The 14,297-nt window shown below is 43.8% G+C and overlaps 1 protein-coding gene across 2 annotated transcripts in view; it reads left to right on the top strand.

Moving 5' to 3' along the window:
* Nucleotides 1-377: 377 nt before the first annotated feature.
* The window catches only part of PHACTR4 (phosphatase and actin regulator 4), a 143,544-nt gene continuing 129,624 nt past the window's right edge, over nt 378-14,297 (top strand). The window contains exon 1 of one of the 2 annotated variants that reach the window (XM_040337973.1): nt 378-552. The gene's annotated coding sequence lies outside the window, so the exon portion shown is untranslated. The remainder of the gene's footprint in view (nt 553-14,297) is intronic. The other variant, XM_040337974.1, reaches the window with a different exon arrangement.

Raw genomic sequence — 14,297 nt, 5'->3', positions numbered from 1 at the left:
AGGGGCACAGACAGCAATAAAAACTGACAGGAGTTCTAATGCCTCTGTCCGAAAAAATATAAAGTTTTGCATTTGGTTATATTTTCGGTAATGCCTCTAAAATCCATGGCATATCACTAATTTGGCAAGAAAGTCTAGTTGCGGACAAGCCTATCACCTCAATTACCACAGATGCAAATATATTAAAATCTTAGCAGCCCAATCCCAGACACTTAACAAACGTCAAGCATTGGACACTTTCTTCCCTCCGTGGACCTCGCTGCATTGACTCAGCCGCCGTTCCATGTTCGAATACACCGAGTCTCCTCAGGCTTTATGTCTGCAATACTGGCGGGTAACGAACAAATAAGGGAAAGACTACAAGTCCCGTGATGCCGTGCGCTCCATTCAAGCTTGTCTTCCGGTGGGGCTCCTCAGGACAGGTAGGACTTCCGGTGATGTCAGAGGGAGAGACTGAGAGCCTGAGGGCACAGAGAAATCGGTGAGAGGGAGGAGGAGGTGAAGTGAGAGCTGAAGACAGAGAGAAGACGGCAGCCCGGTACTGAGCAGAAGGTGAGAGAACTTTATTTTACAGACACTTCCCACCTTTCTCACACAGCCGGTGCCCCCCCATAGACTGGCATGGTGCCAGGGAGCCGGTGATGTACGGAGTGTGCGGGGACAGGACTTCTCCCCACCATGTCCCTCACAGTTCCCTCTGTGTTATGGGAAGAGTTTGCCTGGAGTTCCCTGACATTACATACTGATCTTGAGGGACACCACAAAGTCACTCCATACTCCAGATGGCCACTTACCGCTCCCTGAGGACCTCCCAGCATTGTGGACAACTTTTTCTTTTCAATATTTGATTGTTTTTGTAAAAAGAGATACAAAGCGAGTGTACAGGTAGATTGTGGGCATCTTTTACGTATGTACAGCTAATGGACCCTTTCAGGATATGCGCTAGGGGTCATGAGATGGGCTTTGAGCAAACTTTCTCATTTGACACGGAGGAAACCTTTTAAGTAAATTTCCTGTCTCAGCAGTGGCGGCTGGTGCTCAAAATTTTTGGAGGGCGCAAACAAATTGAAAATAAAAAAAAAACATCAAGTGCCGCCAGTGTGCCCCATCAATTGCCGCAACTGTGCCCCATCAAATGCTGCCCGGCACTTACCTGTCTCACAGCGGGTCAGTGGCGGTGTCCTGCACGTCCTATATGTCTTCTGTCCTCTCTCAGGCGTCCAATCACAGCGCCTAAATGTTTCCGGGGCTGAAGTGGTTCAAGGAGATGTTATTAAAATAAAGTGTATGCTGTCGCCATACATTAGCATTGTAATAAAAATACAAGCAATAATTACGTTTGACAATCCAGTTTAGGCGAAGAGCCGGTTCACACTGGGGCAATACGACTTCCAGTGCGACTTTCACAGGCAACTTGGAGACGACTTGAGCGCCACTTGGGGCGACTAACAACGCGACTCAAGTCGCCTCCAGGAAAGGGGTCAAAGCCAGTGGCCAATCAAATAATAATAATCTGCTCTGTGGGAGGAAGGGGTTTGCCCTTCAAAACTATTTTCACTTCCTAGAAAAACACTTCAGTCGCTTCTATCAATAGATAGAAGTCGGATTGAAGTAGTACAGGAACCTTTTCTGAAGTCGGAGCGATTGCAGTAGTGTACATTAAGACGGCTCCATTCACTTCCATTGAATTTCTCATGTTGCACGACTTCAAGTCGCCCCTGTGTGAACCAGCTCTTACTTGAAAAATGTCCTTTTATGTTGTAAGTTATGCCTGTCTGCTGGTTATCTTTCCACAACTTCCTGGATTCCCTGCATGCTTTGCAGCTTCCCCTCTGCTTGTTACTTTCCTTATCTGAGGACTACACATCCCATGGTACCTTGCTTCCTGCATGCAGTGATTCCTGAAACTCCTCTCAGCACCTCTGTAGTTCAGAAGGCAGGCTCTGTGCATTCTGTGACACTGCAGTGCCTACTCTTAGAGCATAGTGAATGTGCCACAGAATTGATGGAAGTGAATGTGATGATTCAGATTACCAGTTCATCTCTGGGAGGTTTCCCCCCTTCATGACCAGGCCATTTTTTGTGATGCGGCACTGTGTTACTTTAGCTGACAATGGAGCAGTCATGCGATGCTCTACCTAAATAAAATTGATGTCCCTTTTCATCCCCCCTCCCCCCACAAATAGATCTTTATTTTGGTGGTATTCGACCGCCTCTGCGATTTTTATTTATTTTATTTTTTGCGCTGTAAAAAAAAAAAAGACCTGCAATTTTGAAAGATTTTTTTTTACTTGCAATTTTTTTTAAAAAAAACGTTCTTCATAAATTTAGGCCAATATGTATTCTGCTACACGTTTTCGGTATTCCAAATTCCAATAAGAGGGTGTATTGATTGGTTTGCGCAAAAGTTTTACATGGTCTGCAAACTATGGGATATTTTTTTTTTTTTTACTATTAATGGTGGCAATCAGCAACTTATAACTGGATCGTGGCAGAGACAGAGATTGCCACTCCAGACAGATCTTGTTGGGTGCAAATCTTCTTCTCAGGAACTGAGGGTGCTAGCAATGCACATGGCAATTAAGAACAAAAGATGATCAGGACAGCCGCACTCCAGTCCAACGTAACTTTAATGTGAAAAACTGGGAACAGGCACTACAAGTCACAGCAACAGAACCTAGGACAGCTGACGCGTTTCACACTAACTTTAGTGTTTACTCATAGCTGAACCAAGTTACGTTGGATTGGAGTGTGGCTGTCCTGATCATCTTTTGTTCGGGATTGCGGCAGACAAATCGGACACAAAGTGACACTTTTTTGAGGACCAGTGACACCGATACAGTGATCCGTGCTAAAAAATATGCATTGTCACTGTACTAATGACACTGGCAGGAAAGGGGTGATCAAAAGGTTACTTTTGTTCCTAGGGAGTGCTTGGTGTGTGTGTGTGGGGTGTGTGTGTGGGGGGGGGGGTGCTTGTACTGTGGGAAGACAGAGAGCCGTGTATCTTTCCTTGTCACAGAATGGTGATCTGCCTTGTTTACATAGGCAGACCACCGTTCTGCTTCTCTCGGAAACAATCGGCGGGTCCCTGCGAACATCCGTTTTGCGCGCCCCAGACCTGGAAGTGCAAAATTGCGTACCTGGGCAGAAAGATATGATTGATATAACCTTGCTGGCAGGATCAACAAGTACTTTTTTGTGCTCATCAAACAGGTAGAACACATTCAAAATTATATTTACCAGACCACAAAGAAGAAATTAAAAGAAGTACATTGTTAATGTGTATATGCAATTTAACCACTTCCATACCAGGCACTTACGCACCTTTCCGCCCAAGCCAATTTTCAGCTTTCAGCACTGTCGCACTTTGAATGGCAATCGCGCGGTCATGCTACACTGTACCCAAACAAAATTGGCGTCCTTTTTTTCCCCACAAATAGAGCTTTCTTTTGGTGGTATTTGATCACCTCTGCGTTTTTTTTTTTTTGTTTTTTTTTGCGCAACAACTAAAAAAAGACTGAAAATTTTGAAAAAAAAATACGTTTTTATTTTTTTCTGTTAATTTTTTTGTAAATAAGTTTTTCTCTTTCAATTACGGGCACTGATATGGCGGCACTGATGGGCACCGATGAGATGGCACTGATGGACATCGATGAGGTAGTACTGACGGGCACAGATGAGGTGGCACTGATTGGCGGCGCTGGTATGCGTCACTGATGGGCACACATAGGCGTCACTGATGGGCACACATAGGCGTCACTGATGGGCACACATAGGCGTCACTGATGGGCACACATAGGCGTCACTGATGGGCACACATAGGCGTCACTGATGGGCACACATAGGCGTCACTGATGGGCACACATAGGCGTCACTGATGGGCACACATAGGCGTCACTGATGGGCACACATAGGCGTCACTGATGGGCACACATAGGCGTCACTGATGGGCACACATAGGCGTCACTGATGGGCACACATAGGCGTCACTGATGGGCACACATAGGCGTCACTGATGGGCACACATAGGCGTCACTGATGGGCACACATAGGCGTCACTGATGGGCACACATAGGCGTCACTGATGGGCACACATGGGCAGCACTTATGGGTGGCACTGATGGATACTTATGGGTGGCACTGATAGGTGGGCACTGGGCATGGATGGGCACTGTGGGGTGGCACTGATGGCCACTGGGGTGGCACTGATGGCCACTGTGGGGCAGCACTGATTTACCCATGTTGCCAGTCAGTGCCCATTTGTGGGCACTGACTGGCATCTTTTTTTTTTTTTTTTTTTTTTTCAGGCTTTTTTTTTTTTATTTGCCCTTCCCTGGTGGTCCAGGGTGGGCTTCCCTGGTAGTCCAGTGTGGTGATCCGAGGGGGGGCTGCGCTGATAAACAATCAGCGCGAACCCCCCCTGTCAGGAGAGCCGCCGATCGGCTCTCCTCTACTCGCGTCTGTCAGACGCGAGTGAGGAAGAGCCATCAACGGCTCTTCCTGTTTACATCGTGATCAGCCGTGGTTGGACACGGCTGATCACGTGGTAAAGAGTCTCCGCCGGAGGCTCTTTACCGAGATCGGAGATGCAGGGTGTCAGACTGACACCCCGCATCGTCACGCTGCGCGCCATGAAATCCTGCAGGACGTCCAGTCAGGATTTCAAAACCACTTCCCGGACGTAAATCGGCCATAGGCCGGGCGGGAAGTGGTTAAATATAGTTATTAAGAAGGCATGCAATCACCTTTCTCTTCTATACTGTATAGAGGTGCACTGAATGGAAATTTTAGTATCGAGGATGCACGTGTGGCCAAAGCAAACATCAGTGTGGTGTTAATTTGTTTTATGGTTTTCTAAATAATATATTTTTATATATAATTATATTATATTCTACTTTTTAATTAATACCATGAATTTAAATTTATTGTTGCCCATTATCGGCACCTTTAGCTCAAGAAAAATGCATCCCTTTAAGTTCTATGTATGTCTTCACATTGGTCTGTTGCGCTTCCGTTGTGGTGGTAAAAATCTTGCTGCATAAAACAATGCACCTCCTCATTGAATTGCATTGAAAATGCATCAATAACACACCAGTGTTATATTTTTGATGCAATTTTGAGTTCCATGACCTATGAAAAACACACCATAAGCACAGTAAATTGGTGGTAAAATTTTGTACTTTTTCTCTCTCCGCAAAATGCTGAAAATTCTATTTTCGGCCGCCAAAATTTCGGTTCATCTTTAGTACTGTATGTCAGATCCATAACCGCAAAGCATTTTATCTTAGAATCAGGAAAGTACAAGGTTTGATAGGCTAGAAGTGTATCGTGGTAGATCATGCCGCGTTTTCAGTTTCTCTCTTTGTTGTAAATGTGGAAGCAGTGAATCGTGGTAGTCTGTGCAAATATAATAAATACTCCCGTCCCATGTTTTATCAGACTTGGTGTGCAGCTTTCATTTCCTGATATAAAAATGTGTAGATCGTGACGTCTACTATGTCATATCAAAGGCTTACAAATAGTAGGATGGAAGATTGCTTGGCTTGCCTTTGATCTGAAGGTGTTGGGAGCAGCCTGGGGCCATAATGATATATATGCATGGAGTAGTTTATGCATTTGTACACTAAGGTAATTGCTTTATCTTGTAGTGTGTCTCTTTGATCTGTATTTGTTCCATTTGTGTGTCTTCATTTGCTGTGTGATAGTCTTTTGGGTTGTGATAAAATCCTCTTTTAGTTGTAGAGCTGTTCGGACTGAAATGCTGTATTTTTCTTGGAAGGTGATGATAGTGTTGGCTGAAAGGGCTCATTCAGTTAAATGTGTAGTTTTCAATGTGTCTGTGCATTACAGTCAAATTAAGTCCAGTGATAGTTTTAAAAAGGTGACCTGGCAGTAACTTCACAAGCCTGCACAAATTCCTCATGTGTCACAAAATATAGCAACAGTATCGTTTTTCAATAGAACTGAATTTTTGAATCATCTAAAAAATCTATGTGAAAAAATTAAATTGTGTGCATGTATTATACCTTTACCCATATGAACTCTGGTATATAACCCATTTATTTATTTTTAAGCGGAGTTCCACACATTTAATAGTCAGCCGCTACAAAAAGTGTAGCTGTTGACTTTTAATAATCAGACACTCACCTGTCCTACAGTCCAGCGATGTGGGCGAACAAAGCCCCGCTCCTCTCTGCGGTGCTGGCATTGTAACTGTGGGCGCCCAGCTGTGGCTTCAAAGACGAGCACGCACTGCGCATGCGTGAGCCACGCTGCGTGCTGTGAATGGCAAGGAAATCTTCTGGGATCTGTAACGTTCCAGAAGATTGCAGGGAGGGAGGGGAGAGGTGTACTTCCTTCCGGAGCCCCGGGAGGAAGTGGAAGCTGGATGCCTCTAAAAAGCGTGCCCCCCCCCCCCCCCAAAAAAATGACATGTCAAATGTGGCATGTCAGGGGGTCACCGTCACTTAAAACAGGAGTTCAATTTTTGTGTGGAACTCTGCTTTAAGGCCCCTTTCACGCGGTCAGGTCATTCAGGTCCGCCTGTCAGTTTTTTCGGCGGACCTGAACTGCCGCTCCATTCTTCTCTATGGAGTGTCGGATGTCAGTGGTGACATGTCCGCCGATATCCGACCCGATTCACTAAAATCAGACAAATGGCTACGTCGCCATCCGTCCATGGTGGATCGTTTGAGATCTGATGAAAACGGACATGCTGTCTGTTTTTCATCAGATCTCTCCATAGGAGACAGCGGCACTGGACAAGCCCCTCCCCGCTCAGTGAGCAGAGAGGGACCTGTCATCCGCTGGCTCAGCGGAGATCCACGGAGAGATCTCCCGCTGAGCTGGCCAAGAGACCTAAGTTTCATTATGAACAGCTAATACCTGGTTATTCTATCAGTCTCGCTCTCTGGCTGCTGCTTTCTAACCATGGCAAGCACAGAGAAAGCAAATCCATGCTGATGTGGTCAGTTTGCTTCCAACACCACTGTGCAAACAGAGATTCCATTCTGTAACATTGGAGTTGATTTACTAAAGGAAAATATACCGTGCACTGCAAGCGCACTTGCTCCAGAGCTTGGTAAGCTTCACTTTGCAAAGAATACCCAATCACATACAAGGAAAATAAAAAACAGCATATTTTTTTTTTTTGTACAATTGGATGATGGAGTGTCCGCTGCTTTACTAAGATCCAGAGCAGCGATGGTGAACCTTGGCCCTCCAGATGTTTTGGAACTACATTTTTCATGATGCTCATGCACTCTGCAGTGTAGTTGAGTAAATGTAGTTCCAAAACATCTGGGGTGCCAAGGTTCACCATCACTGATCTAGAGCAACTGCACGATTAATCGTCAAGAATCGTTATCGCATCTTTTTCCCGTTGCAATTCTTGACACAGGGTTTCACCATCTTTGACATGAAAATAATTTTCTCTCTGCACTTTGGTATGCAAAGAATTTCCTGTCTGCTCTCAGCCAAAAGTCAAAGTCTGGGCAGCCTGCCAAGTTTTCAAAACATTCTTTATCAGTGGAAAAGTTAAATCTAAACATTGTATCACATCAAAGGAATAAACTTCTGTATGTAAATTAGGGAACGTTTAACCACTTATAGCGGGAGTTCACCCTAAAAAAAAATTTTAAGATTAGATTCAGCCTAGGTTCACACTGCTGCGAATTCAAAATCGCGGTAAAATGCGCGATTTTACCGCGATTTTGCCGCGATTTGCCGCGATTTCGGACACAATTTAATGTAAATCGCGGCCCGAAATCGCAAAAAGTAGTACAGGAACTACTTTTTGAAATCGCAGATGCGGCGTCGCACTGATTAGGACAGTGCCATTGCCGACAATTGCCGCCGATTTGAGATGCGATTTGACATGTCAAATCGCATCTCAAATCGTTCCAAATCGTACCCAGTGTGAACCAGGGCTCATGCTCATTTTGTCTAGGGGAATCAGGTCGTTTTTTTAAAAACGAAGCAGTACTTACCGTTTTAGAGAGCGATCTTCTCCGCCGCTTCCGGGTATGGTCTTCGGGACAGGGGGTTCCTTCTTGATTGACAGGCTTCCGACAGTCGCATCTATCGCGTCACGAGTAGCCGAAAGAAGCCGAACGTCGGTGCGGCTCTATACGGCGCCTGTGCGGCTCTATACGGCGCCTGTGCACCGACGTTCGGCTACTTTCGGAAAATCGTGATAGATGCGACCGTCGGAAGACTGTCAATCAAGAAGGAACACCCAGTCCCGCAGCCCATACCCGGAAGCGGCGGAGAAGATGTATCTCTAAAACGGTAAGTACGGCTTCGATTTAAAAAAAACTACCCGATTCCCCTAGACAAAACGAGCCTCAATCTAATCTTAAAAATTTTCATTTCCGGGTGAACCTCCACTTTAAACACCAAACCTTTTTCTGTCAGCTCTTTTCAAGTTAAAATCATTTATTTATTTTTTTGCTAGAAAATTACTTGGAACCCCCAAACATTATATATTTTTTTAGCAGAGACCCTAGAGAATAAAATGGCGGTTGTTGCAATATTTTATGTTGCACTGTATTTGCGCAGCAGTCTTTTTAAATGCAATTTTGTTTGAAAAAATTACTTTAATTTTAAAAAAAATAGCCAGAAAAGTTAGCGCTTTTTTTTTTTTTGTATAAATGTAAAAGATTTTACGCCGTGAGAATCGTGATTCTCATTTTGGCCAGAATCGTGCAGCTCTACTGGACAGACCAAAAAATGCAGCTTTTCCTCAGGTTAAGTAGTCCCAATGAGGCTGTTTAGGAATGATCAGAGCCTCGCATATACAGTACGTACATTTTTTTTTTTTTTAACCTTGATGTTTCTGCTAATGTAAAGACTTGCATGTCTTTAGAGAATGTACCATGACTGTGTGAGTGTGTAATTTACCATAGTCATGCCTTACCTTTCGAAAAAGTCATTGCATTTTATGGTCAATCTCTAGTAAGTTGTTAGGACAACCATTTTACTTTTAAGTTTTCTTTTCAGTGTATGTATTATTTTTCTGAGAAATGCATTTGCCTGTGCCAGCCTGCCAGTTTAAAGGTTATCTAGAAACGGATACACTTTACATAAGTTGACATACCCCTGCCAGAGGCGGACAGTTTTTAAAGCAGAGTTCCAAGCTTTTTATGTTTATTAAAAGTCAGCAGCTACAAAAAAACAGACACTTACCTGTTCCACAGTCCAGCAATGCAGCCGCTTCTCTCCCTCTCCTCTCCGCCGGCGCCTCCATTGCCACTCTGTGCACCCGGCCGGGCACGCACTCAGAGTGGATAGGCGATCTCCTGGGACCTGTCACGTGTCCCAGGAGATCGCTTAGAGGGAGGTGCCACCTAGGTGGAGAGGAGGAGTCTCCTAGGTGGCTCGAAGGAGAAAGTGGGACAGGAAGTCCCACTCCCCAAAAAAATTGCATACCAAATGTGGCACATAAGTGGGTGAGGAGTGTTTAAAGCGGAAGTTCCACTTTTGGGTGGGACTCCGCTTTAAGAAAACTTGAGTGATCAGCCCAAACAATATGTTATTTTATTTTTTTCTTATATGATTGACTAGTAAAGTTTTGCTTGTTTCAGTTGTGCCTATAATGAAGCTTACCTGTCCGTTCAAGACATATTCACATCTGTAGCAGCTGCTGCTGCGATCATGACTCGTGTTCAGGAGCGACGTCATCACGGTGCGGCCTTTAATAACCAGCCCAGTAAGATTTGGCTGCTTAATGACCAGGTAGTTTTTTGTGATACAGCACTGCGTCACTTTAACTGACAATTGCGCGGTCTTACAACGTTGTCCCCAAACAAAATTGATGTCCGTCCCCCCCCCCACAAATGGAGCTTTCTTTTGGTGGTATTTGATCTGTGCAGTTTTTATTTTTTGCGTTATAAACAAGAGTGACAATTTTGAAAAAAAAACACAATTTTTGTACCTTTTTTGCTATAATCTCCCCAATTATTTATTTTTATTAAAGCAAATGTTTTCCCTCAGTTTAGGCTGATATGTATTCTTCTACATATTTTTGGTAATAAAAATCACAATACTCGTATATTGATTGGTTATAGCATCTACAAAATAGGGGAAAGATTTATGGCTTTTTTTTTTTTTTAATACTAGTAATGGCGGCGATCAGCCATTTTTATCAGGGCTGCGACATTATGGCGGACAGATCGGACACTTTTGACACATTTTTGGAACCATTGAAATTACTGTATATAGCAGGGATGTGCAATTAGCGGACCTCCAGCTGTTGCAAAACTACAAGTCCCATCATGCTCTGCCTTTGGCTGTCATGCTTGTGGCTGTCAGAGTCTCGCTATGCCTCATGGGACTTGTAGTTCTGCAACAGCTGGAGGTCCGCTAATTGCTGATCCCTGGTATATAGCGATCAGTGCTATAAAAATGCACTGATTACTGTGTAAATGTCACTGGCAGGGAAGGGGTTAACTGTGTTCCGTCTTGTGTGTTCTAACTGTGGGGGAATGAGACTGACTAGCAGAGATGACATATTGTTGTTCCTAGCTATTGGGAACACACAATCGTTCTCTCTTAGAACAGGGATTTGTGCGTTTACACACACACAGCACCGTTCTGGCTCTCGTGGCCGGAGGTCATTGTGACCACCGGCCACGCACATCGCCCACTCCCCCCCCCCCCCCCCCCCCCCCGCAGTGCAGCGGGCACACGCCTGCTATCACCGTTTCAAAGGCAGACGTACTGTTCACGGGAACGTGCCGACCTGCCGCAGTATGACTGCGGATGGTTGGCAAGTGGTTAAAACGACTCGACCGCATGTAGAGAGTTTACTACTGCTGTGAATCATCGCAGAATAGAACAACCATTTAAACAAGATCTACCACTACAGGAAAATAATAAAGTTGTCTGTTCAAATGTTTAACTTTCCCTCGTTCTTAATGTATTGCCCCCTGTGCAGTGGCTTGGACTCTTCTGTGATAGTTGTGAATAAGGCCACTTATTTTTTCATGTTGTTGTCTGATTGCTTGCTCTTCTTGGCAAAAAGCCTCCAAGTTTCTGTAAATTCTTTGCTTGTCCAGCATTTCATATCCACAAACTAGCTTGATGATGTTGAAGTAGAGCTGCACGATTAGTCGGATTCACCATGGAACGCAAATGGTGCAGATCGAGCGGTACCGCTACTCGGGTGCGGCCATAGGAAAGTTCCCGACTTCGGCCTAGCTCTAGAGCGGCGGCCATCTTGGTACGCTCGGCGGTGGCTGTCTCGTCAGGAAGACGTTTCGTCGCCGCCATCTTGCTCCACCCCACACTCCTGCACAGTAATGTTAGTGAGAACAAGGGGGCAAGCGTACATCTGGTTACACCCAACGGAGTTTTAGCTTTCACAGTTATTTTCAACACAAAACTGAGCTTATGTGCCTAAATACAGTATATGTAAATCTGACGGACTGTTTTACATGTTAAATTTTAAAAGCCGCAGCAAACCTTGCATGCTTGCTAATGTGACAGAACACCTCTGATTTTCACATTTAGTTAAATGTGAAAATCAGAGCTGTTCTTTCACATTAGCAAGCATGTAAGGTCAGCAGGTTTAACCACTTAACCCCCGGACCATATTGCTGCCCAAACACCAGAGCACTTTTTGAAAAATTGGCGTCCTTTTTTCCCCACAAATAGAGCTTTCTTTTGGTGGTATTTGATCTCCTCTGCGGTTTTTAGTTTTTGCTTTATAAACAAAAATAGAGCGACAATTTTGAAAAAAATGAATATTTTTTACTTTTTGCTATAATAAATATCCCCCCAAAAAACCAAAAAAAAAAAATATATATATATATATATATATATATATATATATATATATATATATATATATATATATATATATATATATATTTTTCCTCAGTTTAGGACAATACGTATTTTTCGTAAAAAAAAAAATCGCAATAAGCGTTTATTGATTGGTTTGCGCAAAAGTTATAGAGTTTACAAAATAGGTGGTATTTTTGTCATTTTTTATTAATATATTTTTGTAATGGCGGCGATCAGCGTTTTTTTTTCTTTTTTCGGTACTGCGACATTAAGGCGGACACTTTGGACACTTTTGACACATTTTTTGGACCATTGGCATTTTTATAGCTATCAGTGCTATAAAAATGCATTGGATTACTATAAAAATGCCACTGGCAGTGAAGGGGTTAAGACTAGGGGGCGGGGGAAGGGGTTAAGTATGTCCCTGGGTGTGTTCTTACTGTAGGGGGGGTGGCCTCACTAGGGGAAACACTGATCTTCTGTTCATACATTGTATGAACAGAGGATCAGCGTTTCCCCCCCTGACAGGACCGGGAGCTGTGTGTTTACACACACAGCTCCCGGTCCCCGCTCTGTAACGAGCAATCGCGGGTGCCCGGCGGCGATCGAGCCCGCCGGGCACACGCACGGCCGCGTGTGCCCGGCGGGCTCGATCGCCCAGGAGCCGACTTGGAGCTACGGGCTCTCGCCCAGGAGAACCGACCTGCCGCCGTAGAATGACGGCGGCTGGTCGGCTACTAGTTAACATGTAAACAGTCCGTCAGATTTACATATACTGCTTTTAGGCACATAAGCTCCGTTTTGTGTTGAAAATTACTTTAAATAAATAAATTTTTGAGAATCGTGAGATAATCGTGATCTTCATTCAATGCAAAAGAATAGCGATTCTCATTTTTCCCAGAATCGTGCAGCTCTATGTTGAAGTGATTTAAGCTGCCGTCACTAAACAGAGTGGTGAAAGAAAGGCAGGTATATGCTTGGGAGAGGTGGAGAACTGGTATTTATTTTTCTGTGTACTTTTTCAAACTATTAATGAAAAGTTAGTAACTACAGCACTACATGCCTGGAGTTTGCATGTTCTCCATGTGCCTGCGTGGGTTTCCTCCGGGTACTCCACTTTCCTCCCACACTCCAAATGCGTACTGGTAGGTAATTGTTTTCTGTCTAAATTGGCCCTAGTATGTGTATGAATGTGAGTTGGGGACCTTAGATTGTAAGCTCCCTGAGGGCAGAAACTGATGTAAATGTACAATATATGTGTAAAGTGCTGTGTAATTGATATTATAAGTACCTATAATAAATAAATGACTACATTTGTTTTCTGCATAGATTTCTGCTTTACAGACCTATACAGTGGTTGGGCTTACTGCTTCTTCTTATGGCGTCAGTTAATTGGCCTTCCCACTGAAAACACTGCTGATATCTTATCTCACCATTCAAAGATTGGGAGTGCACTGAAGGGGAAATATACATGCTTGTGCTTGCACAGCCTGCCCACATCTGCTGAGTTACCAGGGATAGGGACAGCACTTAAAATATGGCTAGAAAGTCTCCTTTGGAATGCTGATGAGCAGGCATATGGTTGCAACAGTGCCAAAATGCAGTGTTATTTTCCGATTAAGACATTCTTGTATTTTCTGTATCTGGAGTTCAGCTTTAAAAAACTGAGTAGCTGTTCCAGAAAAAAATCTGTAGATCAGTTTTTTTGCAATGGCTAAACTGCATGATTGTAGTGATTCAAATCATTGAAGCAATGCAACAAACGGGCAAGAGGTCATTTGAAAAGGAGATGTCTGCAGGGTAGCACATTTATTTCTCTAAGCATGTGTGTTCCTTTTGACGTCCAATGACAGACAAGCCCTTGTATGGAAAATGGTATCGCTAGCAATGTCCATAGCTGCATTTTAAAGGATATGTAAACCTTCCTTTTTAAAAAACAAACATGTCATACTTGCCTCATCTGTGCAGTTGGTTTTGCACAAGTTGGCCTGACCCTCTTCTGGGGTGCCTCAGAGGTGCTCCTGGCTCCTCCTCTTCGCAAGTGCCCCTTCTGAGAAGCGCTCTCTCTCGGGGAACCCGTGTCCTGCTGCGTCCAAAGAATGCATTGAGGTGAAAAAACACAAGGGTTTACAACCCCTTTTATCTTTTGACAACTGTATTTTGAGCCAGTCCACTTTTTTTTTTTTTTTATGGCAGATAAATATTTTCTGCCATGTAGCCCTCTTTTTGTATTATGGTAGCAAGGGAAAAGCGATACTGACTGTGGGTAAGTGTGCTGCACACCCCAAATAATAATGAAAAGGAAATTTACCCCAGGGGGCTTTGTGTTACAGCAAGGAATTTTTGGGACCTTTTTGTGTCAAAAACGGAATTTTTATTTAAATTTTTTTTTCCACAAAGAGGACATCTGTTGGATTCAAAACATGAACTCTGAATTTTAAGTAAAAAAAAAAAAAAATCATAATACAGCCATATGGGTGGTACATATATAATGACATAGCATGATA

This window comes from Rana temporaria, chromosome 2, assembly GCF_905171775.1.
Source record: "Rana temporaria chromosome 2, aRanTem1.1, whole genome shotgun sequence".
In the NCBI taxonomy this organism is placed as follows: Eukaryota; Metazoa; Chordata; class Amphibia; order Anura; family Ranidae; genus Rana; species Rana temporaria.
The sequence above is the reverse complement of the archived record's forward strand: the minus strand, read 5'-3'. Positions and strand labels throughout refer to the sequence as shown.